The sequence below is a fragment of the Amblyomma maculatum genome, chromosome 3 (assembly GCF_055883805.1).
Source record: "Amblyomma maculatum isolate TAMU_Amacu chromosome 3, ASM5588380v1, whole genome shotgun sequence".
NCBI classification, from domain to species: Eukaryota; Metazoa; Arthropoda; class Arachnida; order Ixodida; family Ixodidae; genus Amblyomma; species Amblyomma maculatum.
Window position 1 is genome coordinate 201,498,039 of NC_139346.1, and position 25,466 is coordinate 201,523,504.

The 25,466-nt window shown below is 45.6% G+C and overlaps 1 protein-coding gene across 3 annotated transcripts in view; it reads left to right on the forward strand.

The window, feature by feature from the left end:
• Positions 1 to 11,234: 11,234 nt before the first annotated feature.
• SK (small conductance calcium-activated potassium channel) overlaps positions 11,235 to 25,466 on the forward strand; it is a 414,924-nt gene continuing 400,692 nt past the window's right edge. For all 3 annotated transcript variants that reach the window (XM_084599269.1, XM_084599270.1, XM_084599271.1), the window contains exon 1: positions 11,235 to 12,266. The gene's annotated coding sequence lies outside the window, so the exon portion shown is untranslated. The remainder of the gene's footprint in view (positions 12,267 to 25,466) is intronic.

Genomic DNA, 25,466 nt, shown 5'->3' on the forward strand with positions numbered 1-25,466 from the left:
CTATCACAGACCAAATAATATAACTTCTATGAAATCAAGTTTCTCCCTTTCGCTTCTATTTCACCGTAGGTCAGTAGCGCCACTATGCCTTTTTCTTAAAATTTATCACTGCAGCTATCTGAATGACAGATTACTAACAAGACCATCTTACATACCGGCACACGTTGATCACCGCCATAAAGTTGCGGTTCGATCTTGTCACACAAAATGTTTTCGTGACTCTTTCATACCCAGAACTTGTGTCAGCGCATCTATTGCTGAAAGTAAAAAGGAAATGTTTTCTTGGGGCACAGAGCCACATGCTAAACTGTGAATCTGCATTTTGTTACTTATTATACTCAGCCGTTCTGCTTTCACAAAACATTTAACATTTAGGATCCTGTCGCGGTGGGCTGCGCCAGCAGCCCTTAAAAGAGGCTGTTTCTCACTATGGCGGAATTCATTTGTCAGGAAAGTATAAACATTCAATGTAATTAATATGGCATATTAGCCCCTCCTTCCTCACTCCGAAGAAAATAGCCGCTCTTGCTGACAGGTTCAGATAGTCAGTGCAAGCGGCGTGATCGAGTCTGGTAGTCTCTCTGTGAGACGCTGGCCCCAAGCTCCACTCTCACCCCTTCCATCCTTTGTTCCTCTTCCTTCTCGTACTTCTCCTCTTAGAAAAGTATTTCTCTCCCAATTTGGCCATTGCCCAATCAGTGCTTCGGACAGGCGGTGGGCGGATTTTTTCAGCATTGGGATCTAATGCTAACAATATATTAAAACGGGGCCTCTGCAAGGGGCCGAGCTTCGGAGTTGAAGCGCACAAAACGAGCAAGGGCGGCTCGACAAACCTAACCTAGTACAGCCTCTGTTGGAGCTTTCGGTGGTCACTGTCGTTGCCAGTACAGCGAAGACGTTTACCGTTCGTAACGCTGCGCCCACGTTTATTTTCCTGTAAGCTCTGAAGTACTTGTATGTCTTGCCTCCCTACACGACTGGCCTTTTGAAAGTCCACTTCCTCCTGAAAGCATGACGTCTTATAGTTTCCTTCGTCAATATATGGGGAGTGTTCTAAAATTTCGCTATTTAATTTTAGTCGGTGGCAGTAGTTTACCTTAATAGGGAGAACAAGAACAGTGAATGAAAAAAATGTCATTCACGCCCGAGAAAGCCTCTTCTATAGCACACAACTTTTCATAAATGACAACATCAAAGAATGTCACAAAATATCCTGATGAACAAATGCTGAAGTAGTGCAGTATATAAGGTAATACATAAAAGGGAAATTCAGGAGCCAAATGTACATTCATTTTCAAACCATGCATGAAAAGAATCACTGCTGTCTTCGTTGAATGTCAGCTCTTGCGCCGATGTGTTTCGTAGAAGCAGGCGATAAGAATTGTAGACCCTAAAACGCGATCACTCTCATTTTGACAAAATTTTCAGAAGGCGAAATAGGGCCCCTCTATCTGCCGCGGCTGCGTGTGGTTTCGTACAAAGCACGCGGGCACTGGATGGCTTAATTCTCCCCCTTTACTTCTCCTAGACAGCCTGATCCAATTTAATCGAAGGTCAGATGAAATCGTAGAGACAGTGTGCGTTCGCTGCGTGGGTTTGAAAGAAGTTATAGCAGCGAGACAGATGCGACAGGGAAGATAGTCGGCCCTTCACCCGAAAGCGTTTCTTGCGCAATTCGAAAACTGTCGTCCGCACGTAACACACACAGTCTCACGAAGACGTCCTCCGGCCACAAGAAATAGAACTTTTATTTTCGGTTGACAAGCGGCTAAAATCGCTTGGAGAATGTGTGAGTGTTATAATCTTCATCGGACGGCCGACATGCGGCTTTGGATGAATGCTATCAAGTTTTTAAAAAAAACTTTATAGCTTAAAAGTTCCTCCTGGTACAGAACTCAAAACAAGCTGGCACAGAAACACCTCTACATGATGATATTCGATGATAAAACACCCTTGCCAAAAGAGAAGGATGTGAATTTGTTTCCTAACCATGTACTGCAGCACTTGTAGCACCACTTAAACTGTGAATATTGCCGCGAAACCTTCAAAACAGTATTTGTTGTTTTTTAACAGCCGCCGGCATACAGGCTTATCACTCTGATTCCGGACCGCGTATCAGTTCCGTAATTTTTGTTTGTTACTGCTCGATGTCGCGAGTCACACCTTTATCAGTTTTGTTGTAGCGCAAGACGCACCGAGATCTGTCTCGAAGGTTCCGGCCACTCGCTTGTCTTTCCACAATGTTCCAGCCCGTGCTAGTAGCTGTTTGCGACGTTATCTAGATTCTTCTGTGCAGCCTTTAAATTGAGCGTTGCCGAGTGTGACGAGCATTCTTTGTCCGACGACCGACGAGCGCGTTTGTTGCTATCGCCGCCGCCGAGTTGCTTAGTTCTTTTGCGGGCGCAAGTCAGCCCAAATAAAGAGTTTCTTCAGTGCAATCATCGACCCTTCATTTGTGTCGTCGACCTCGTCACCACTACGTGACAATATAACGTATGTATGTATGTATGTATGTATGTATGTATGTATGTATGTATGTATGTATGTATGTATGTATGTATGTATGTATGTATGTATGTATGTATGTATGTATGTATGTATGTATGTATGTATGTATGTATGTATGTATGTATGTATGTATGTATGTATGTATGTATGTATGTATGTATGTATGTATGTATGTATGTATGTATGTGTGTGTATGTATGTATGTATGTATGTATGTATGTATGTATGTATTTGTATATTTATTCGGTTTTTTGCTTGTTTGTATGTTTGTCTTGTGGGGTTTGACGTCCCAAAGCGACTCACGTTATGAGAAACTCTGTAGAGGAGGGCTCCGGAAATTTCGACCACCTGGGGTTCATTAACGTGCACTGACATCGCACAGCACACGGGCGCCTAACTTTTCGCCTCCATCGAAAAGCGGCTGCTGCAGCAGGGATTCTATCCCGCATCCTTAGGCACACCATTCGAGCGCCATAACCACTGCACCACCACGGCGGGGAAATATATATAATGTAAAGAAAGGTTTAGTCCCCACCTTTCGAGTTATTTTGGTACTCAGTAGAGTCTTAAGTGTTCCATACAGTAGCTGAGAAGTGAACCTTATTGCCTCGTTATTTTCGCAATGTCTGCCCGTCATGTTTCTGATGTGACGTGATGGTGTTCAATGTCCTCCGGCTAAACACAATCACTCTTCATACTCATACTGTTATATGAAGTCAGCATTCCATCTTTGATGCCAAATCCAGATTACCACCCCTTCCTTTTTGTCGCCGCACTGCGAACCTCACCCCTTTTTCCTTGGTGTTTTGTTTTTGTTGTTCCCTTCAAACCCCATATATTACAACTGCCTATAGTGTGCATACCACTGCACTGGTTATCCGCCATTGCCCACCCTCCCTCACTTCTGCCTCTACTGGTTCGTATTTTTGGAGCGCAGCTCTTTGGCGCCCGTTTCTGCTTTTCGCGTCGTCGTCGGTGTCGTACCTCGAGCCAGCTCCGCCCCCCTCTTCCTTCATGGCGCCACTGGAATCATGGCGACGACCGCACGTGTTCTCCGATTGCCGCACGCGCTCTATCCCCCCCCCCCCCCCGCCCTTCTTTTCCTACGTGGCGGCGACGGTGCTCTCCGGTTGCCGAAGCACCGGCTCGCTATCAGCGGATCACGGTGCGTGCATCCCAAGCCAAAACGCAGAGCCACGTTGTCTTGAATCGCTAGCGGCATCAGCGGCATCAGTCAGTCGCTGCTATCTCTTCGCCGCGCAACGTTCCTATGGGCCCACGCGCTGCCTCTCGCAACCTACCGATAATCTCTTCATTGCTCATTTCTTCGACCACGAAGCTTCCTTCATGACACTAAAGAACATTTAGTGGAGTGCTTGTTAAAGGAATATATTTGGAAAATGAAAGAAGTCTGTAATTGTACATACATGTCTTGCTCGAAATATTTGCCTCAATCTATCGAAAAGGTGAAACAGCTGATGAGCTGCGCTTAAATTTCGCATTAGGAAGTAACGCAATCGTCAGCAAAATTTTTTCGGGAAGCTCCAGATCGGAAGGACATATCCCATAAAAACCATCACCACCGCTTTTCAAGCTGCTCTCCAAGAACGTGTTAGCCATCACCTTCAGTAGTAATAATCACGGTTGCCTGTTTATTCAGACGTATGCCCCGGCTAATGTGATGTATATATATTCTTCAAGGGGGAGGGGGGGGGGGGCGAACGAGGGGGGGGGGGGGGGGTACTTGAAGAAAAAAAAAAGAACTGAACTGAAGAGAAAAAGGGGGGCTTGACTTTCGTAGCTGCGTCTACGAAATATTTTTCTTGGAAAAGTCTTCCAGTGCGGTGGGGGACCTGCCTCGGCTTTCGCTGCTGGCTATATACGAAGCACGTTTGCGGCTCTTAACTCGCCCTAACTTCCCGCCAAGCAAAGATTGTGCGGTGGGATAAGAGGCTTAAGGACTTTGTGATGCTTGCTTTTCTTGGCGCCCGTGCTTTCCACAACATTCGCACATGGTGCCCTTGATCCTTCGCAGCAGAGTAGAAGCTGCGAATATATGCCTGTGTGGTAAGGAGATGGAGCCTATTCGAGCACTGCGTGCCCGAGCCGTTTCAGACGCTAATGCTCATTGGCCTCACATTTTTCAGCACAGAAGGACTTAAGTTCATATTATCATTTTGGAATCTTCTGTGCGAACCAAACAAAGCTTTTGGAATGAAAAAAAAAAGAAAGGTTAGGGACTGCTTCGCACTGTGCCCTGCTTCTCACTTAAACACGTTCGCGCATTCTGCAGCACTCTCTGAAAATAACTTGGCAAAGTATTGCGGTGATTCATGGCTCTTCCCCGTTGCATATAAAAATTCAAGTAATTTACTCTCCTTAGGGTGTGCCCTGGTAGAGTTTACTAGCCTGGGCACGTGGCTATAACTGAAAAAAAAAAGAAGAAGTGAAAATAGCTTTTCGTTTACACGAATCCCTTAGAGTTAATCCTGAATGCTTGCGCATTCTGGGTTGCTTGGCGCCATTAAGTGTTTATGATGTGTTAAATAAGTTTAAAGTCAGCCGCTCCACGGTTTTATTTTTAGTGTTTTCTTAAATTCGAGCCATTTGTTTTCACAGATAATTCGGCCTTTATTCTTGGAAGTCCGCTCATTTAAACTTAGCCCTTGTGTTTACCAATGAATGGAACCGTAGGCCAACATGCCAATGAGAATCGCTCGAAAGCGACGTCCTAAAAGGAATTGAGGTCCTTAGTTATTCATGCAACGGTGTTAAATTATTAGCATTTCCCTTTGCAACCGATCACAATGAACGATATGCGATTGTTGAAAAACCTCCAGAGCTGTCATTTAAAGGCAGACCTTAACTGTGCCCTAATTGTTTTCTTTGGGTCATGTGCGATGTCCAGTACCCGTCGAATTGTTTTTCTGGGTAAGTTTTTCAGCTTAATGGGAGGACTAGCAAGGATGGCCTTGTGGTTAAAAAAAAAAAAAAAAAAAACTACACCTCTGCTACCCACCATAGGCATGCTTATGACTTTTCGACGCTGTGAGCCTTAAAACATTGGACGTTGACGGCGCCGCAGTAACACTCATTCTCTCATTAAATGTCTCCGGGCAATCATGTTCTCGGCCCTCCCTTTTAAGAGAGGTCTTCGAACCATTGCATATAAAATGACCCTAATGGGGAGCAAATAACCGCTCCACAAAGATTAAGAGCGCTGGAATTTATAGAATCACTTGCAGTAAGCTTTTCAAAGCGTGCCTATTCCTCACAAATGGATAATATCACCCATGAGTTTATAAAGATACTTGAAAATGGCGATCTGAACCGCAATTTTTTTTTTTAATTTATCTAACTTGTCAAAATGCCTCAGAGTAAATAGCAATTGGTTTATATAAGTACTCACGTAATTGACTGGAACGTTCAGTCTATAGAAAAACCTTAAAATTATATCATGTAGAGGTCAGCGAGACATCAGAAATTCTTCGATGTAACAATAGATACAAACCAAAGCTAGATGGAGACAGAGAAAGAAAAAGAGAAACGGCTGATTAAAGGGCAAATGCGGAAATCAAGTCAAGCTACGCAATCAGAAGACTATACGACAGTGGGGCGTTAGACAAGAGATATATTCCGAAAAAAAAAAAATTGCCCCGTAACTTAATGCTCCAGATCGTGTGGCGGGAGGAGTTTTGGAATATGATTGCAATAGGAGCATCGCACCTAAAGCAGGAAACGTTTAATTGCTGATAAGGGGACGAAGCCTTGCTCTGTGCAATGTCATTTTTTTAGCCACCACAGGGGTGGAATCTTAGGCTAGGGTGTATGCCCTATCAGAAAACGTTCGTTATCTGCCTCCTCCTGACTGTCTTCGGTGCCATATTGTATTATTATCGCCAGATAAAATACAACAGTGCAATGTATTCTTGAAGACCGATATGCAGTGCTCATAGCATAGATGATTGGCGAAGAGCCGAACAAATACTATCATTACTCATTTTTGGATAAAACTGATGCGCCGGCGTAGTGTTGCTCGCTTATATAAGTAATAAGTGCTATTGACGATGCATGGGACCGAATTTTGCGTCAAAAGGAATAAAAACTAAAATAAAACGGCCCCATGCACCGAAATTCGCAGTTTAGTAATATTCACAATTCCTGTTATTTTCTGATCTTTAACCTCTAATGAAAGCCACCGGGGACGTTGCTTGCACATCTGGATTAAGCGCCGTATGACGTAACTGCAATTAGCAACGAATTAGCTGCCCAAGAGCTTTGAAAGGTTTGCATTTACTTATACCTTTGTTGCGCTTTTTGTTTTCCTTGGTTCTCAGTGTTGTTCTATTTTTTTATGCTGTCGACCTTTTAACAATTGTGCGGCTGTTCATAGGCTCTGACGGAGTTACATAAACAGTGCTTTCAAAACAAGGAAGAAGGGAAAGCTTGCCAATGAATTTGTGTGCGTGACAAGCAGTCGACAGCAATGCTCTTTTTCTCACTATTGGGGTAAATTTATTTGTACTTAAAATATAATTCTGTGACGATGTTTAATATATTTCACTTTGGCAAGATGAAGGGTCATCCTCATTCACTTCACGTAAGAGACAAAAATCTTCCCAAGTCTGCCTTATTTTTACCTTTTATTCCAGTGTTTTGAGCTATACCGCAATTTTGTTCTAGTCCAAGCAAATGGGGCTTCAAAAAGGTGAAATAAATGTAAGCGCTCACAATTTCAAGGCGTCAACGCAACTGCTTATCCATATACTCAGAAGGAAATGGCTTTAGGCGAATACGCCAACCGAACTAACATTGCGAATTACCTAAATTTCATCGTTCCCAGTGGGCGCAGGGATACTAATAGCAAATTCTATCCTTGCGAACGCAAGAATCCTGAAACAGAGAAACCTAGAATGGAACAGCTGGTTGGCTGGTGGCTGTTCCGATCCTCATCAATTCCTTCCGACAGCAGTTCGAAAAGACACGTCGTTATTTCTCCTTCGTTTCACGCTCTTATTAACCAGTGCTGTATTTTCTGGTACTATTGGAGCCTCACTTCCTCATAGGGAAAGCTCACAGAAACCCCGATCCTATGCGGCTGCACAGCAGCATGGATTCCGTCACGCATCAACGAGAGCGGAGTCGGTGGTGGTGAGAGGTCGATATTCTTGCCCCAGAATAACCGCCGTCGTTTATGGCTCTCTCTCCCTCGCAGAGAGCGCATGCTGCCGTTGCGGAAAGGCTTCTTTGCTGCGTTATTTTAGTTCTGCGTCGAAGTTATAAAACGACGACGATGTACGACGTCGTATATATAGTTCATTAAAGCAGCGGCCCAAGCGTGAAGCTGCCGAAGCTTATGGTGAAGGGGAAGGATAAGGGTGCACCTAGATGGAGCGGCGCCGGTGGGTTGGGAGCACCACTCTGCTCCGTATAGTAAACAGCACACGCCGTTGATCTGGGCCCTGTGTTCCAGCGTGTATATACCGTTCCCCTGACTACGCGTGGTTGTAAAAACAACGCTTTTTCCTCGTTGTTCTGTTCAAGGGAAGCTCTGCGAAAATGAAGGTTGCGGGGTAAGAAGAAGGTTATTCGACTGGCGGATAAAATGTGCGGACCTAAGCGTCCGCAGTTTTCTCGGGTTTGATAAAGACCTGTGAGGAAGGTCTCAGGTTCAAAAGGTTTGTTTGTGTCTTGTATTCTCAGGGTCAGACAGGTACTACGAGGAGGGGGGGGGGGGGGGGGATTTCAAGGTGTACAGCTAAAAAAAAAGCAAGTGAAAATTTCATATAATATCTCTTCTATTTAAATGATGCTTATCTCACTGAAAACATGCACGTGCACACAAAAGTACTCATATGCAAGAATTCTGCATGTTTAAACTTTAGTTACCAAATTTCTGTGCATTAGCACGCAAACCCTTGGTGTTTTGCGTGAAAGCAGAAACGCCACGAAGACCATCATCAGCGAAGACCAGACGAAGAGGATGGACAGTCGGATCACTCACCTAATCGAAGCCAAGACGTCCATCCTCGCCCTATCGAAAGGTCAGAGACTAAACAGGAAACTTCGAAGGAAGGTTGCCGCACTGAAAAAAAGACATCGAGGAGTACTGTCGAATCCTCTACAAACAGCAATGGAACTAGATCTGCAAGTAATTCAGCGTAGAGTTACTCAGCAGATAAACATAAAAACTACTCAAGCAACTATTAGACAGCACAAAGTTGCACCAAACGTTCTGCCTCACCAAACTCCTATACACCAGGGTAAAGAAACTGGGCAAACAAATGGTTGCGAAAATACTGTACCAGAGGTATCTCTCTCTGGGGCCCTTGTTACGAAAGGCTGGTAAATAAGGAGGCCCAACACTTCGCTGAATGAAAATTTTAGCAGCGAAGAAATTCGTGTGACCTTGCATGACCTTAACGGAAGGTCGGCTTCGGGGCAGGATGAGGTCAGAAAAAAAAAGACGTGGAGAAACTTGGGCGAAGACTCCGTGGGCAAACTCGCGGGCTATATCAATTAACGATGAATAGAGATCTCCGTAACGAAGCATTGGAAGACCGCGAAGACAGTAGTGTTCTCTGGCACAGAGCTGCTGGTACAATTTGCTACAATTAGGGACCCACAAAATGCTGGACGAACTTGCAGAAGCGCATTTAATATCGCAGCTAGAAATACTGGCAACCACCGTAGCTGGACCACACACTCGAGCGGCTTGGAATTGGCTACCACCGTCAACACGGAATAATCCCGCGGAACGTCAGGGACAACATCCGAGTTGCGCAACTCTCGAGAAATGTACACCCGGTGTATAATCAAGGTAGAAGATCAGCCAGAGTCACGACTCTGCTTCGGGGCTACGGAGAGGCGATGGAAGCGCCCTTCGAGGACGGTGCCGAGTGCTAAGACGATCGAAGATACGCCGTTACGATCGTCGACATTGCCACAACGCTTGTTCACTCCGCCAGCATAAAGTCCCAACACGCCGAAGTGTCTGAAGAAGTAGCAATCGCACTTGCCATGTCTGATCCTGATTGCGGGGTCGTTGCCAGGGACTCGCGCAAGGCCATAAAGAATTACACAGAGGGAGAATATCCGTAAAATTCTGCCGAATAATAAAGAATCTGAAACGCTCACTGGATAACAAGGTCGAGCTAGTTTGGTCTCCCGCACACATGGGGAACGTCTCTCCGTATCTCACCAATATTAACAAGGTCGCTCACTCCATAGTACGAGGTCTCGCAAACCATGGCGTAGAGAACCGTGGTTGAGAAGGGGGGAGAGACGGGCTTATGAGCTTCAATGACTTAACCAAAGCCTTTTACCTGGCCCGCCGTACCTTCCCGCCGTATAGCAGCAAATTATGCAAAGCTTATGCAGTCGCCTGAAGGCAATTACAAACAAACAAACAAACATACAAACAAACAATCATATGCCCAAAACCCGCTGCAGTACAACGGGATTTACTACGAAATATAAAAACACCAACACGTGCGAGGACTGCAAGACTAACATAGGCACACTTAAACACATACTCTGGGAGTGTAAAGAGCAACTGACCGGTGTTTATCTCGAAACTCTCTTGTCGAGGTGGTTAGCCACTTTGCGTATCTCAAGCCCCAACCTAGGCCTCCAACGTGGGAGACCTAGGCGTTGTCACGCTAAACTCTTCCGGACACTAAATAAAGTCATTACTCACTAACCTACAATTCTTATCGCTGAGCGCCAGCTCCAGAGCAGTTACTTCCTCCGCGTGTATAATAAGGAGCGATTTGAGTTTGCCAGAGCTTGCTGCCAACGGGACAACCATCCCCGCATAGAACAGGGCTAGCAGATGTTGTGTGTCGTTGATGCTTTTTTTCTTCACGTTTCTGACGTGAAAGATCAAAGTGTTTCCGTTTTTCGTCTTCCTTCAGTTTGCTGAAATGCGATCTTCAAGTGGAGTAAGCGCATATCAGACATATATATGAAACTTTGAAGCTGTCCCCTGATCTCTCGATTAAGTCGGCGTACTCAATTCTCCAATAGGGTACAGCTTGATTATCTGCACAGAAGCCCTCAACTATCCGCGGCATCTCTTCAACCAAGCACAGCATTCTCACAAGCCACAACCCTACATATTTCAAGGCGTACGCTTGTAAGGTGTCCGGACAAAGCGGGTGCTATGAAGCGCTCGTCTGACTCTCCGTTCTGCACAGCTAGTACTATTACTGAGAGGTTACCTTCCAGGCATAATCCGTGCTGGAACCTGTTAATGAATCCAAGGTTGCCGGAATTACTTTGCTGCTCTCGTGTCTCTCGTTTTCTATACAGCCCACAGATGAGCTCTTGCACGTAGTAGGTCACCCATTACTTCTCTGTTCCCCTCGACCGTTCTGATACGAATGAATCATGCATTACATTTCAGATCCTGCATTTGAAATCCGCGCGAAATCCCCGGGCAAAAGTTCTCTCCTAGGCCTCCTCTCCTCCGTCAAGAGTCGAGAGAGCCGTCGTATCAGCATGTGCTGCCTGAGCGAACTGTCTTTTCTTTCTCTTGAGCCCGGGGCCCGCAACACTTGGCGTTCATGCCACCAGCCGGCGCCGCGGTCGAACACCTTTTTTTTCTCTCCCTTCGAATAGCCAAAGAGCGAGAGAAACCAAGAGAGAAAGGCGGCGGAGGAGAGAAGGGCGTCATCGTCGAGCGAGCCGGGGGCTGCCCCGATTTCGCGTGGCGCTCTGTTCTCACAGCCGCCGTGCACTTGGCGGCGGTGCGTTCGTCGCGTTCTGGCGACCGTTTGTCTCCATCCGGCAACCCACGAAGACGGCTGCTCCTGAGCGAGACGACGACCACGTCTCGTGTCCGACTCGCCGCTCGACGACCGAAGCGCTTCCTTGTTTTCTTTTTTTTTTTCTCTTTTTTTTTTTTTAGTTTGTTTTTGCCAGGTGCCTCTACCGTTGCTTGAGGGCGCATGGAGAGACAGGGTGGAGGACTGACCCATTGAGCCAGCTCGCTTCTTTTGCGGTTTCCCTTCCTTCTTTCGCTCGTTTTCCTTTTACTTAAGTAGCAACACCCTCTCCATAAGTCCGCCGTTCTAAATATTGGGGTGGCTGCTTAGCGCACGCCGATGCTGAGTTGTTCGCGCGTTCTTGAGTTGGAAAGTGAAACGACGCGCTTTCCTCGCCCCCTGTTTATTTCTGTTCACGCCTCACAGTTTGGTTGTGCAGCGCCAGATTGCTCCAATTTAAATATTTTTCCTCCCCTGATTGGCAGTTTTCCGCAACTTATTTTTCCCCCATATTACCATATCATGTGTGCGCGGATGCAATCATGCTTCTCGGTGAGTGAGTGCGACGCTTCTTCGCTGTGATCGTGCGGCCTTCATCTGTGCTACCAGCATCACCACCGACGCCACATGCACCAGCACAGCAGCGAAGTTAGGCTTTTGCAACATCGGAACGACGCCAGAGGGCTAAGCAGACGACGATCGTCACCGTAGCAGACGGCAGCAGTCGAACGCATCTGCTTCCTGTAGCGCCTATCGGATGTTACTTCGCTTATCTTTGCTGAGTCGCTTTCCGGCACGAAGGTACACGACTTGCGCCTGTGATCACGATTCTTCTGAGCACCGAACGTGTCAAGGTGTTGTGTTGTCAAAGTGTGGTTGAAAAGCGTCGAAAAAACGGGAGTGTGGCGCAAGGTGTCGTAGAAGCGGGAGACAGCAGCGACTCTTGCAAGCTGCTACGCGACGACCGTGCTCGCCTGGGTTTCACGCACGGTAAGTAGACTTCGCTGCTTTTCTTCTTTTTTTTTATATGTACCCTTGTTATCACACCGAATGCAAGCGCCGGAATTCTTAGGAGCTGGCAATTTTAGCAAAGATAAGGAACGAAGCGTTGAGAATGCGTGCTTCAGAAGTCAAGTGAATGTTGGCTTAACGCCTTCATCAGCATCGTTGCTTCATATATATAGTGATGGACACAGCATATTTGAAGCTGACATTGAACTATGCATCAAGTGACACTAGCGGTCTTCGTCAACAAGTGTAGGAGGACTGCAGTACTGTGACGTATGTGAAATGTTCGCTAGCAGCTCAGTAGCGAAACGTGATGCTTACGTTTCGGTTCGCTATTACTGACCAAACAGCAAATTTACAGCTTGAGTACTTGATTTACTGACGTTTATATTTCTTCAAGAGGTGCTGCACCAAGCATTCGCGCCTGCATCTTTAATTAATTTATCAGAAATTATGTTTCCTCCTTGGAGCAATGCATGCACCTTTCAGAAATGGCAAAGCAGCTCGCCCGAAATTATGTGATCCCTTTTCAGAAATTATCACCGATAGAAATAATTCTCCTGGCCTCCACTACCAAGCAGTACATTAAAAAGAAGCTGACCGCGAGTTGCAACATTCTCGCCTTTCTGAGGCGAATGCCATGGGCTACTTCACTGCGGGAAAAGCTAGTACAACTGTATTCAATTGCAGGCGTCTTTCACTTAACGAGCTCGAAAAAGTAATCAAGACAAAAGTTCGAGTTATACAAAGTGCACAAGCGCAAGCTTTCAGGATGTGTGAAACCCTTCCGAAAGTGCTTCCACGGCAGCAACTATTACCGTTGCCCGGAAACCTCTGACCAATACGTGCCCCCGTACCATACCCTAAGAACATATATGCTACTTCTCACTCAATTCTGCTGCAACCAATGTGCAGTCTGAGCCTTCCAGTGGAGAGTCTCTATTTTTTTTTTTTTTGCCAGTAAGCGCAACTTCTTAGTTCGAAAAAAAAAAAAATGTTTGCATAATTTCTATCCTCGCCATACAGCAGTCACAATTGCTCCCCTATTCAATGTAAGATTCCAATTCATGCGTTGCCGGTACCAAAATGCTAGTTGCAGATCGTCAAAAATATATTTTGTTTTATGTAAGGATCGACAAATAAAACAGTTGCCGTTTATTTAAGCTCATATTTTCGGCATAAAGGTTCGAGGGTTGGCGTCTTAAATACTATGCCCTTTGATAGTCAACGTTGTTTACACGAACATCAATGAGCTTTGTTTCACCGAACTCGTCTAGACAGCCTCCTCTTTATCGCCGCATTTCAGGGCTACCTTTCTCATAAATGCAAAAGAGCTGAAAGGTTTACGCGTGAATGCGGTGACATATCTGGCACAGTATGACGACCTTAAATTCAGTGTCAAAATAACACGCACACACGGAATATGACACTCACAAAGGTTGATAGCTTCTTCACTCGTAACCTGGGGAAGAGCAGGGATCTAACTTGTCTTGAAGCGCAGTTCATTCATAGCTAGCCGTTGCGCCTATTGAGAGTGTTATTGTTTCTTTCAAGCAACAGGGTCATGTTATGTGTAGCATATTGCTGCTACAACAGGTTTATATAGAAGGTTTTTATTTTTTTTCTTCTTGGAAAACGTAGCCAATATAGAGAGAACGGCGAGCACGTATTATCAATGTAGCCCTAAATAATGGCTTCTAATCATCTACAATTCTACACAATTTAACGAAATTCATGAGCATATCTGACAAGTACTCCCCGAGGTAATGAGGACCTCGAGTTACCATCTCCAGAGCTCCCAAACACTAAAGTGGTAGTTTCCGTGACTTGGCAAGAACTAATCGCTGCTCTGTTAATCGAAGACGAATCACCGTATCGGTGGGTACTTCTCGCTGAGAAGTTTAGTGAGAGTTTGTTCAGAATCAGCGTCTGATGACTTAAAGAAGTAGGAGCTGAACTTCGCGTCGGGCTTACCACCGCTACATGTTTTCGCCTATCAAAGAATGGCGCCACAACAACAATTTGCGTGTTTTCTGGTCGTGAAAATTCTTCCTCTCTGTCTCTCAATTACTAACGCACTCAAGCGGTACACCTTCGGTCGGAGCTTGTTGTAGTGCGTGTAACAGAAAGCTGGACTGCGATGCATTCCGCCCACAGTTCAATGCAGCGTGCACGTGCTTGGAGCGCACTTGGCCATTGCATTGTTTGCTCACAACGTCTTGCCGCCCGTCGTTATAAATGCTTTTGTTTTTTAATTCGTGGAGGGATCGTGTTACATATGGTATTTAGATACAGCTTTTGTCCGCCTGACGATGAAGCTTCTGCCTACGAGTATATCTCCTTGAAGCACAAGAAAGCAGCTGCGCACCGAGGTGCAGTCTGAAGACTGAACCTCGGTGCGCAGCTGATTTCTCGGTGTGCAGCACGACAACATGGAAAGAATTAAAAAAACATAATACAGTTTCCATGCAAGCAATCGCGTGAGCGCACAAAAATAATAAAGTATAATAGCAATCCCGTTAACCACTCTGACGTCCAAATTTCAAAGGTGAACTGAATACGAATGCCTAATGCGTCGTTTAGCCACACGCGGTGGCTATGCCTGCGCAAAGGACTTCCGTGACCTTTGCGCCTTCCGTCGGGTTTTATTTTTATTGAAACGTTAAAAGCAGCCGGAGTTTAAGTGACATTCGGTTCAATTACCGCTAAGAGATGGGGCCGCTGCCGGAATCAAGCTCGCATTTTTTGTACGCTACTTTTTTTCACGATCTACTCTTAGGACAGTTCTTGAGAAAAAAAAAAAACATCTCGAGGCAGCAGCGTCAAAGCAAGTTTCGATCCAAGGTGCATGAAAATATCAAAACCAAGCCATTCCACTCTGCGATGAGCGCGCAGAACCGTATTGTTCACACACTAAGAGAGTTAAGTGAATTGCAGCAGGATGAAAAAGATTTTTGCGTGAATCGAACTCGAGTTTTATAACACAATGGAAATCTACAGTTTTTCTCCAACCTTTATTTCTATATCTTGAATTGCCGGGCTGTGCAGCTGATGTATTAACGCGAGAGCGCTGAAAGGACTCTTTCGTCGGAAATACTGACGTCGGAGTGACTGTAAAGTCGCGACTGGTCGAGAGGGGTCAGGACTTAGTCTTGACGGTACACTTAGTGACATCGCTTAAGAAACATGGCGGTGAAGTGGTGCAGTTTAACCTCTGGCCCTTGGGTCGCGGGTCAACTATCGCTACTTATACGACATCTATGCAAGTCCGTTCGAACGGGTTGGAAGGCAGTATGTGACGCTAGCGAACATGCATGTTTCTGCGAAAGGTTGCACCAGGGGACCCAAAAGCGAACGAACGGCCCTTTAACATCATCGCACCATACACTTTAGTTGAACGTGTGTTCCCAGATTTTATTGCGTTTTCTCTTAAATTTAAACCACGCTTGTCGAACTGAAGAAGTATTGCAAATCTAAACCTGCGTTTAAAAACAGATTATATATTTATCTTACGCTCGCTGAATCGTGAGAAGAAGCGTGCACGAGGGTGGAATGAAAGAGGTGTAATTCCGAGTGCACATCACACGTTATTCATGAGATTCCTTAGCAGCGCCAATTGAGGTTATACAGTGCTGCAAATAAGCTGAACTGTCGAGTGTTCTACTGCTTGTCATGGCAGTCGCATTCTGTGGGCACAAGCACTCGGGTACTGTAATTTCTGTGTAGCAAGAACATCTGTGCATCAAAGTTTCTATACCGAGTCTCCCGCTGCGGCATCCCGCGCACCTTTCGCCTTGGATCTGGTGGGTTATGATTGGTAGCTCATGTAAAGCCTTAATTAGCCGTTTTCAGATAACCTCCTGTGATAAGCATGACCTTCTTCTTATACACATCAATCCATTCGCTTCCGATCTGAGCTTGAGCGCTTACTCCTCAAATTCTTGCCTGAATTTCGCACCGCCGTCGGCATCCTCAGTGGCAAAAGAAAAATCCCTTTTGTCACGTCTGGGGGAGATGATGGAGAAAGACGAGAGAGAGAGAGAGAGGTTGAAATGACCCGGCTGCGGGGGGGGGGGGGGGGGTCGAAATCAATTGCTGCGGATCACGATAGATGAAGGATGCCCCTATCCACTACCCTACTTTCTAAGGGGCGTGAGCTTTGAAGAGGTTCTGCAAATCTCGCTGCACCCTTTCGTGGGCAAACTCAATTTCGAACATCTCAGCCTGCAATGGTGGGCCGTGTTGGCGTGTTCACACGGGGATTCAAATTCATACGTCCTGATTAGCGTGTCTAGAGAGATGTCCTGCCGCAAACTATATTTTGAGAGAAGTCCACCCATTAGTACAACTTTAGACCTAGGAAATTTCGGATTCCCCTCTTTTGAGGCTCGGATAGGAGAAGCACTCGGCCGCAACGGGTTCTTGGAATCTGTCGGCCGAGCCTCTGATCCAAGCCGCTTTGGTATACGCATGCCTCGCTGCAGCGCTTACAGCTTCGCTTGTGTCATTGCTGCAGGAAAGAAAGTGAGGTAGGCAGCAAAGTCTGCGTTCGCTGCCTAGATGCAGACAGTCATGAGTCGCTCGTTCCGGAGCCTTTTACCAGTCCACACCTATTGCGGTTAATGTCAGTCAGCTGGCGTTGAACGCTGCGGCATTCTTACGTCCTCCTTTCTTTTTTTTTTTTTTGCGTTATTTCAGCACTGTGTGGTTTCAAGAAACCTCATCGGAATCTGTTGTTGTTGTTTTAGGGTATTGCCTCTTATGAGCTCGTTCTTGTGTAATCGGAGTCTGTACCGCACCGTCGTCGTTGTTATCGGCGTCTGCAAGCAGTTGGCAATTCACAGGTGTCAACGTGGAGGGTGTAAATCAAATTCAGAGAAGCGAGATTGAAAATGGAGAGAGGATAGGAGGCGACTTGTGGCCTCGTGGCTTGGGCAGTTATGTAGAAAGCGCAGGAACAGGCAACGTAAAAGTGGTGCCACGTGAGAAGCACGGATGATGGCTTCCGTGGAAGAAGCGTAGGAAGGTGCGACCGCAGTTTGGTTGCTACGGGAAAAAACGGGAGGGAGAGCGGCTGCTGGGGAAGCAGTAATAGTGAAATCGGAGAAATGCGTAGGACACTCCTAACTAACGTGTCTAAAGAGACGTGCAGTATAACTAGCTGCCACTGCTGTGAGGGGCTTTTTCGAAAGAAGCTCCATTCTTTAGAGTGGTAGGAATATCCTGATCCAACTCCCGCTGTGTGACTGTGCGAGAAAAATGAGGTTAGAGCGTGTACATGAAAGATTACTTGCTTTCACACCAAAATCAAAGCTCAAAAGTTCGCGTTGCGTACTCGTAACCGTCCTCTGACTTTTGTGTTTGTTTGGGTTTTGTATTTGTTTTTTGTCCTGAGCATGTAATGCGTTTCGAAAATTTTAAGCTTTCCTCTGTACCACAGCTGCGACTTTCCGAATCATTAACTTTTGCTCGCCTGGATTCTGTCGCGAGCCAGGAAGCTCATATTTAGCACCAAAACACTTAAGCAGGTATGCCTTTCCAATTTCGTCTTGTAAACGATCGGCGCTCGGCCGCCGCCTCCCTGGTTGCCATAACAATCAAGTGACAAGCGCGAATCACTCGTGCTTTGCCGCGGATGTTGGAAGAGGAAGCCGTGCACTTCGTCTTGCGTTTTCACACAGAGGGTGATTAGCTTAGCGGGGCTGTCTTTTACAAGCCTCGAACGAAACACTGGGCTTGTGGCGAACCAACGTGATGAGCGGCGGCGTCAACATGGCTAAACAAATGCGAAGTCAAGTCCTAACGTACGGAGGAGGTAGCCACGAAGCGTCGTAAGCACCAAGAAACTCTCATCGCCGAAGCGCCAGAGCAGAGAACAGCCAAACTAGCGACCTCAACGGAAATTAATTTCTAAGCCCAGGAAGAAGAGGCAACTGACAACGGCACTACATACGTCAGCGGAGGTGCAAGACGCAGCGGATGTCGTTGCTTCGGCGGCACTTCGTGCACAGACGTTTTTCCAGTGACTCGCCATACCTTCTTCGGCGACAGTGTAGTACTTTGAGCGGGAATTTCGGGAGAACTCGTTTAGCATTGTGTGCAACGTGCGTGGTAGACTGTGGTTCTGTAGAGGAGTCTAGTTTTAGGCGATTGTAAGGTGTGTAGCGCTCTCCAAAGCTCGTTGTGACTTGAGAAGATCCTTCCATCTATGCGCAAAAGATTGTGCATCTCCTACTTATTTAACGACAATGAGATCCTATGCAAACCACACCACTGTTTATCTTTTTTTTATATGTTTATTTACCTAATTATTTGTTAACCTTCACAGGGCCTGGAACCAGTGGCGTAGCAATTTGAAGAAATGAACATTTCAATCATATTATTTCCCTGCATTTAATTTATAGAAATGATACACGTGAATAAAAATTAAGGTCAACTTAACCTTATCTTACATCTAACGCGTAGGTTCTCCAGAATTCATTCAGCTCTCAATAATTTTTTTTAGGCTCATAAACAGAAGCGATCTAAAAAAGCAAGGTTGCTGAGCTCAGCCCGCTCCCTTCTAGCATTTGAAACGGTTGCAAAAAAAAAAAAAAAAAAAAAAAAAAAAAAAAAAAACTAAGATCGTGTTGGGAACGCAGTGCTTCGCGCAAGCGATGTTGAGATTTTCCTCGAGGCCCAGTTTTAAATAAGCAGTGTAGACCTACACCGGAACCTTTGCGCTTCAGCGCGGTGCGTTTGCTCTGTGAACCTCGACGAGAGATAAGTTGAATTTCCCTTAATGTTAAGGATACCGCAGAATCTTCAAAGCAGTAACTGGAATCCCTGCGATGAACTTTACAGTTTGTTGCGGCCCTCGCTTAGGTACGTGATTGCGCCCCCATATATTCAATAAGTCACGCCTGACGTCGCCCGTTATTGAGCCTTTTTTGTCGAGTCCCCGTTCTCCTTGTTTCGAGTGCAGGTAATAATTGTGTCCTGCAGGCCGTTGCCCCCGTTCCCTTTCTCCCTAATCCTCTCTCCCGCTCCATCTCGATCTACCAGCAGTGATGCGGGCTCCGGGTCGCGCTGGCTTGCAAGCGCGCTATACTTAGGAATCGAAAAGGTCTTCTTCGCTCCCATGGCGTTCTGGTTTCTGTTCGGGTTGTTGACGTCACTGCTCCGATAGGACGCCTCCAGCCGAACCAGGTGTTCCTTTGCAGCGAAAAGCTCGCGCCCGGGGGCACAGCTGACACAGCAGCAGCGGCTGCTGCAGAGCCGCAGTCGGATCACAAGGCGGACAATGGATGCTTCCGCGACAATGGCCATAGAGTTTGCCTTGTGGCTGTGCATATTTCTTCTCGTCTTTCTTTCTTTCTCTCTCTTTTCGGCCCTTTTTCTGTGTGCACTTTTCGCGTGTGTTTCCGAAGTAAGGAACAGACATGTGTTCCACGATGTGAAGTGCGTTGTGAGGGATTTAGGGCAAAGCGCAACGCGAGTAGAAGAAATACGAAGAATGTTGCTTTCTAACGGAGCAAACTTTTGATTTTAAAAAGTCCGCCGGCATTTTTTTTTTTTTTGTAACGCGAAGCTATTATTGCGTTTTTTTTCGGGGTATTCACCCTTACTGCATGGTATTATATCGGCTCTTTTGATAACAAATATGTTCGCATGTCTTATAAGGCTTGCCGCAAAGGGCAATTAACATCATGAAAAAAACAGAATTTTGGGGCGGCGCGCGCGGGAAGTTTTCACCTATGCATTAAAAGTGTTTTTTTTTTTTTTTTTGCAACTTAGAGTATATAGCTATTATAATTTTGTATTCAAGTGCATATTGTAAAAATAATGAATATCGGCTACTATTAGAAAAAAATATATAATTGGCACGCATAAGCTTGCAAAAATATTGTGACATATATGCCCTGCATCGCTGGACGCTAAAGAAGACAACGATCTGAAACGGTTCACAGACGACGACAAAGTGGTAGCAACGTTTAGTGCTAGAAGAAGGTTAACGCTGTTGTGATTCTGTGCTTTGTGTGCTGCGTCAACCTGGACTAACCTTCGTGCACTAACCTCGCCACGTAACAATATTAATAATATGCTGTTATAAAGTATAACTAAAATTTTACCTGTGTGCATGCTTCTAATATCAAAAACGAGCAATCAGAATTACAGAGCTCTCACACTAAGCGTACCTGGTTAGAAAAAGAGAGAGAGAGAGAAATGAGATATTTAGCTCATTTTGCACACAACTGTGTCCTCTACGCAGCTGGTGGCACAGAATCATTCACAACAATCTCGTTGCCACCAAACAGCCTCGAAAACATCTCGTAAACGGCAGAAATGAGTTACAGACAGACGTGTGTCGACAGTCCAGGCTGGCCTGGGTAAATATCTCTTTCCAAACCAACATAAGAGGAATGGGCGTCATTTTGTGTACATAGGTGGTGCTTGCACCTTCATAGTCAAAGGTCAAAGCTGTATGCTAAATCACGAGAATATCATTGCTACTGAGCAGCGTTAGTGCGAAACGAGGATGTCAATCGCGCCACGTTGGCAGGTTTTGTGATACGTTTTAAAATGCACCCTTTTATAGCTGACAAAAAGCCGATTCCAAAACTGAAAGTACACTTCTTTCACAACGTACTGGACTGCAGTATTTGTTCAGAAGCGGCCCGGATTTCTCGAGATGGGGCATTTTAACGCTACAGCATTACAGACCGCACTGGGCAGAATATCTGGCGGCGGCGGAGTTGTCGGCGAGTATGAGATGTTGCGAGATGTCACGACACCCCATGACATTGAGTTGGCTGGAGATGCACACTTGGGTAGCTCCTGCAAGATATGGGATTTGAACCGACTGGGCGGCACCTTTGGCCCCGAGTTTGGTACGTTACCCTTAGGTCGCGCAAGCGCAATGGTAGCGCTCAATTAAAGCGTGGCTTGATATCAATGTGAGGTGACCTCGCCCTTAATGGAGTAGCTAACGACTGCAAGGTAGTGAGTACGAGTATGTGCGAGGTAATTGGCGTACAAGGTAAAGTAAGAAGATTTCATAGCTGAAAGCCAGACCTTAAGTGTGCCCCGTATTTTCGCGACGTTGTTGAGTATGAACCAATTGAACAGCAGCGCTAAGCAAAGAACACGCTTGAAAGAACGCATAGCCCGGTTCAGCTACTGTTAGTGCAGAGATTTCTCGGGAAGTTGTATGCGGCTAGCCAAGCGTGCAAGTGTCAGTTCAAACGAGAGCTTAGCCTTAAAAAGTTTTGTGCATTAGCAAGGGCAACAGCCTTCTCCAAGCTGCTGTTTTCGTGCTCGCAAAATGCACAAACACGTCGCTGTTTACATACATTTTCATGCTGTATTTTCCCAAGTGCGCATTGCCTTAGTCCTACTTGACGACAGGAATTTTTTTTTTTTCTTGCGGCGTTATGATAAGTTGTTTCAATGAACAAACGTGGCTGCGTATGCGGTGCCTTACCGTGCAGGTGCTCAGAGAGGCGTTTGTCCACCAATGACTATAGTTGTCTTGACTGCTGTGGCCCCTGTTTTTACTGAGTGCGCAGTGTAGTTACTGCATGCCCGGTCTACTAAATTAGCGATGTAAGACGTCTCCCCTGCCAAAAGTTTTGCAACAATGTTATTCATTTATAATTGTTTTTTCTTCTATGAGCAGTAAAAAAATTTGTACAAACTGCTTTCAGCTCAGAAATAATTATTTGCCCAAATATAGAGAACAGTTTACGAGTACCTATATTCAAGCACACGTGGTTGAAGCTGCATAATAACGCTTTTCATACTAATGTCTGCATCGTAAATTATATGATTCTGAAATTATTTCATGAGCAGACAAGTAATTTTTGATCTCATTGCCTTTCAAATTGAATTGCTACATAGCCTCGTTGTTTTTCCCAGAAACTAACATTTATATACCCTGATTAATTTTCAGATTTCCGATTATTTGTCCGTAACCGGCTCTAAAGTTTATCCCAGCTGGCTTTCCCGGAAATTAATTGTATATGTACCCTGATACACTTTTAGAACCGTTGTTCGTTTGTACATAGGCGATTAAGTCATTTCAAGTATATTTAGCATAGTCTACCTTTGAAAGCACATCACGTAGCCCACGATGGTGCTGTCGCAATGCACGGCAGGCTTGCATCTCGAAGAAAAGTCGCGAACAGACACGCTTTGTGTGTGTGTGTGTTTAACGAAATCTAATTTTATCATGGACACACTGATCCTGTCATTTAAGCGTTTTTTAAGTAGCTGTGCATATAGTACTGGTTTTCTTAATGTTATTTCAGGCCTTCATATTCAATAGGCCAACTGTGACCCGTAGCTTTTTGTGTTTGGTGTGTTATAGCTTCAGCTGCCACGGCGTCCCTATCCCCTATTAGTACTGCTTTCAGCAAGGTTTTCGAGATTTCGGTTCTTGTGCTAAGGTGCCGAATTCAGACAGCCTTTTTAAGCAGGCTGACATTTTTGCGCGAGGCTGTTAACAAACATGAGGCCAAAGAGCAGCATTAGCATGATCTATGTGCTCAGGCGGTCTTTATATGATAAGAGATCACACACCGAATACTACGATGTGCGCACGTTTGAAGGCTGCAGCATATTTGCATGCGACTTTGCTGGGCTTGCGACATGCCACTGTCTTTTCGAAACAGCTGCTGAATACCGACGTCGAGTTAGTCTTGATTCGTTTTGTTTCCTTATTTGTCGTGGAAAAAAATAAATATCGAATAGTAAGCTTTGGGATATTTAAGTACTTAATAAATGCGGTCAGCTAGGCTGTAGTCAGAAACTCAAATATTGCGATTGTGTGTGTGTGTGTGTGTGTGTGTGTGTGTGTGTGTGTGTGTGTGTGTGTGTGTGTGTGTGTGTGTGTGTGTGTGTGTGTGTGTGTGTGTGTGTGTGTGTGTGTGTGTGTGTGTGTGTGTGTGTGTGTGTGTGTGTGTGTGTGTGTGTGTGTGTGTGTGTGTGTGTGTGTGTGTGTGGTTGCGACGATTATTACTGCATTCATCGAACATCACGCTTTCCAGGCACGAAGTCACAGCAGCAATTTTTTCCCTCATTTCAGTTCTCTCGGTTACACGTGCATATCGTCAGCCAGTGGGAACCTCTGGGCTGGAAAACTATATAGGCTCTTCGCCATCGTTTGCATATTCAGCGGATATTCAAAGAATAAGGCACGTTTTCCCCATAGTGTAAATGTTTACCGCAGGCTGGGCTGTGCATATGCTCCAGTATCGTAGCCCGGCACCTCCATTTGTAGGATAATGTTCCTGCCATTGATATCTGACTGCGCGGAATTAAATCAATGATCTTGCAAAGCGGGCGGTCATTTCTCTTTATCTTGCTCTCTAGCGAGAGACTGCAGAGGGACCGCTTTTGCTCTGTGCATCAATAAAATCGTGCAGCTTTGCAGAGATTTGAGCCTGCATTTGCACCAGTCGGCAACAGAGGCACTTGCCAACAGAGATGAGTTTGTGCTGTGTCTGGTTGGCGTGTTTGTTCTAATTCTACCCATGCCCATGGTCATTGCAAGTGAGCAGCACATGGTCAGAAGCCACGTCGAATGGCTTTAACACTACACAGTCACAGCTGGTAGTGAAGACTTTGCTGCGCTTAGGTTACGTTTCTTTTCCCGTTCTCTTTCTTTTTCTCGCAGAAGCATCATTAAGCGAATCAGCGCACTCGTTACGGCCACTGCACAAGCGCGCAGAGCGTAACCAGTTTGGTTCACCGTGGTGCGAAAGCGAGACTGCCATTAGGAATGCTTGGCCAAAAGGTCCTGGTGCGTGACTGCTGATAGGGGGGGGGGGGGGGGGGGGGGGTCACGAATTCTGCGAATACAGTGCCCATCTGCTCCTGGGCGGTCCTAAGTAGGGGGGCACTGACCAGAGAGTGAGTGTACTATTTGAACAGACACGAGGCGATGGGAAGAACAAGTAAAAAAATTAGGGCGTAGAGGAGGAAGAGGAAAACACTTTTATTGGCACTCCTAATTTAGACGCCCAATTTATCGACGGCCAGGCGGACCACTGCTCGCTGTACTTGCTCGTTGGAGTCCGCCAACCAGGCGAGCCAGGCGAGCGGGGAAAGGGTGGCGGAAAGAAGGTTGAGTAATAATGGGCGGTGAGGACGACGAAGTCAGAGAAGAGACAATGGTCACTGTCGGGGTAGGGGAACGAGCAGTTAGTGCAGTGAAGCTGCTCTATACGTTTGTATACCTTGTATTTGTAGCAAGCGTAGAAGAAAAAAAAAAAACTCAATACAAGGCATTCAAGCTCAAAACAGCAACTGTGATGCCCTCGAAGCTAGTGTCTGTCGGTTGGTGCACACGGTGCCTCGTAGCCCACGAGAATGTATCGATGACTTTTTTTATAAGATCAAGTTTACTTTCTGAGCATTTTTTTTATTTTATGCATTTGCGTTTGCTTTTCGTTTCGTTCGGAGACCGTGTTACCTGCTTCGATACTTGGTATGCACTATGGAGAGCCTTTCTATAACGACAACATCAAGCGTCCGTAATGCGAGTAAAAAAAAAAAAGATAATGAATTTGACACACCAGATGTAAAATACTGGCTTTTCGAGGAGGGAAAGAACTATACTTGACTGCCTCCTACAGGCTTCAAATGTACAGTAATAAACGAAAAGATATATTGTCATTTATTTTCTTAGAAATTTTAGGTGTTCTAAAAATAAAATACCACTGTGGCTATTTTTGAATACATTTTGAATGCAAAGAGGGCTCCTTCCTCAGCCAAAACTTGTTAGAGGTGGGTTAGAGGTGGGAGAGAAGGGTTAATATTTTTCCAAAATTGAGCGAGAAGAAGGTGCTTACTAGACGACAGGTTGTGTGTTGTCGCCGTGGTACACGTTACTTACGGTGTCTTTAACACTGGTACTGAAGTAGACTTTACTAGGGCCTATCATGTAAACTACCGGTTGTTTCGCCAGTATGTCGAGCATGGCGTGCGCATGTTTCTGCGTGTTTTATGAAGTACGTGCATAGGCATGCGCATTATGTACATCTCTCGTGTATTATCGACCAGAACCCTTTATCGGTGAACATCCATTCTCTTCCCTCTCCCCTTCGCTTTTGTAAAATGTACTTGCAAAATCTCGTGTGCGGCGGATCGTGGTATTTGTTACATTTAAAATTTTTCAGCTCGAAACCCGAGTACCTGTAC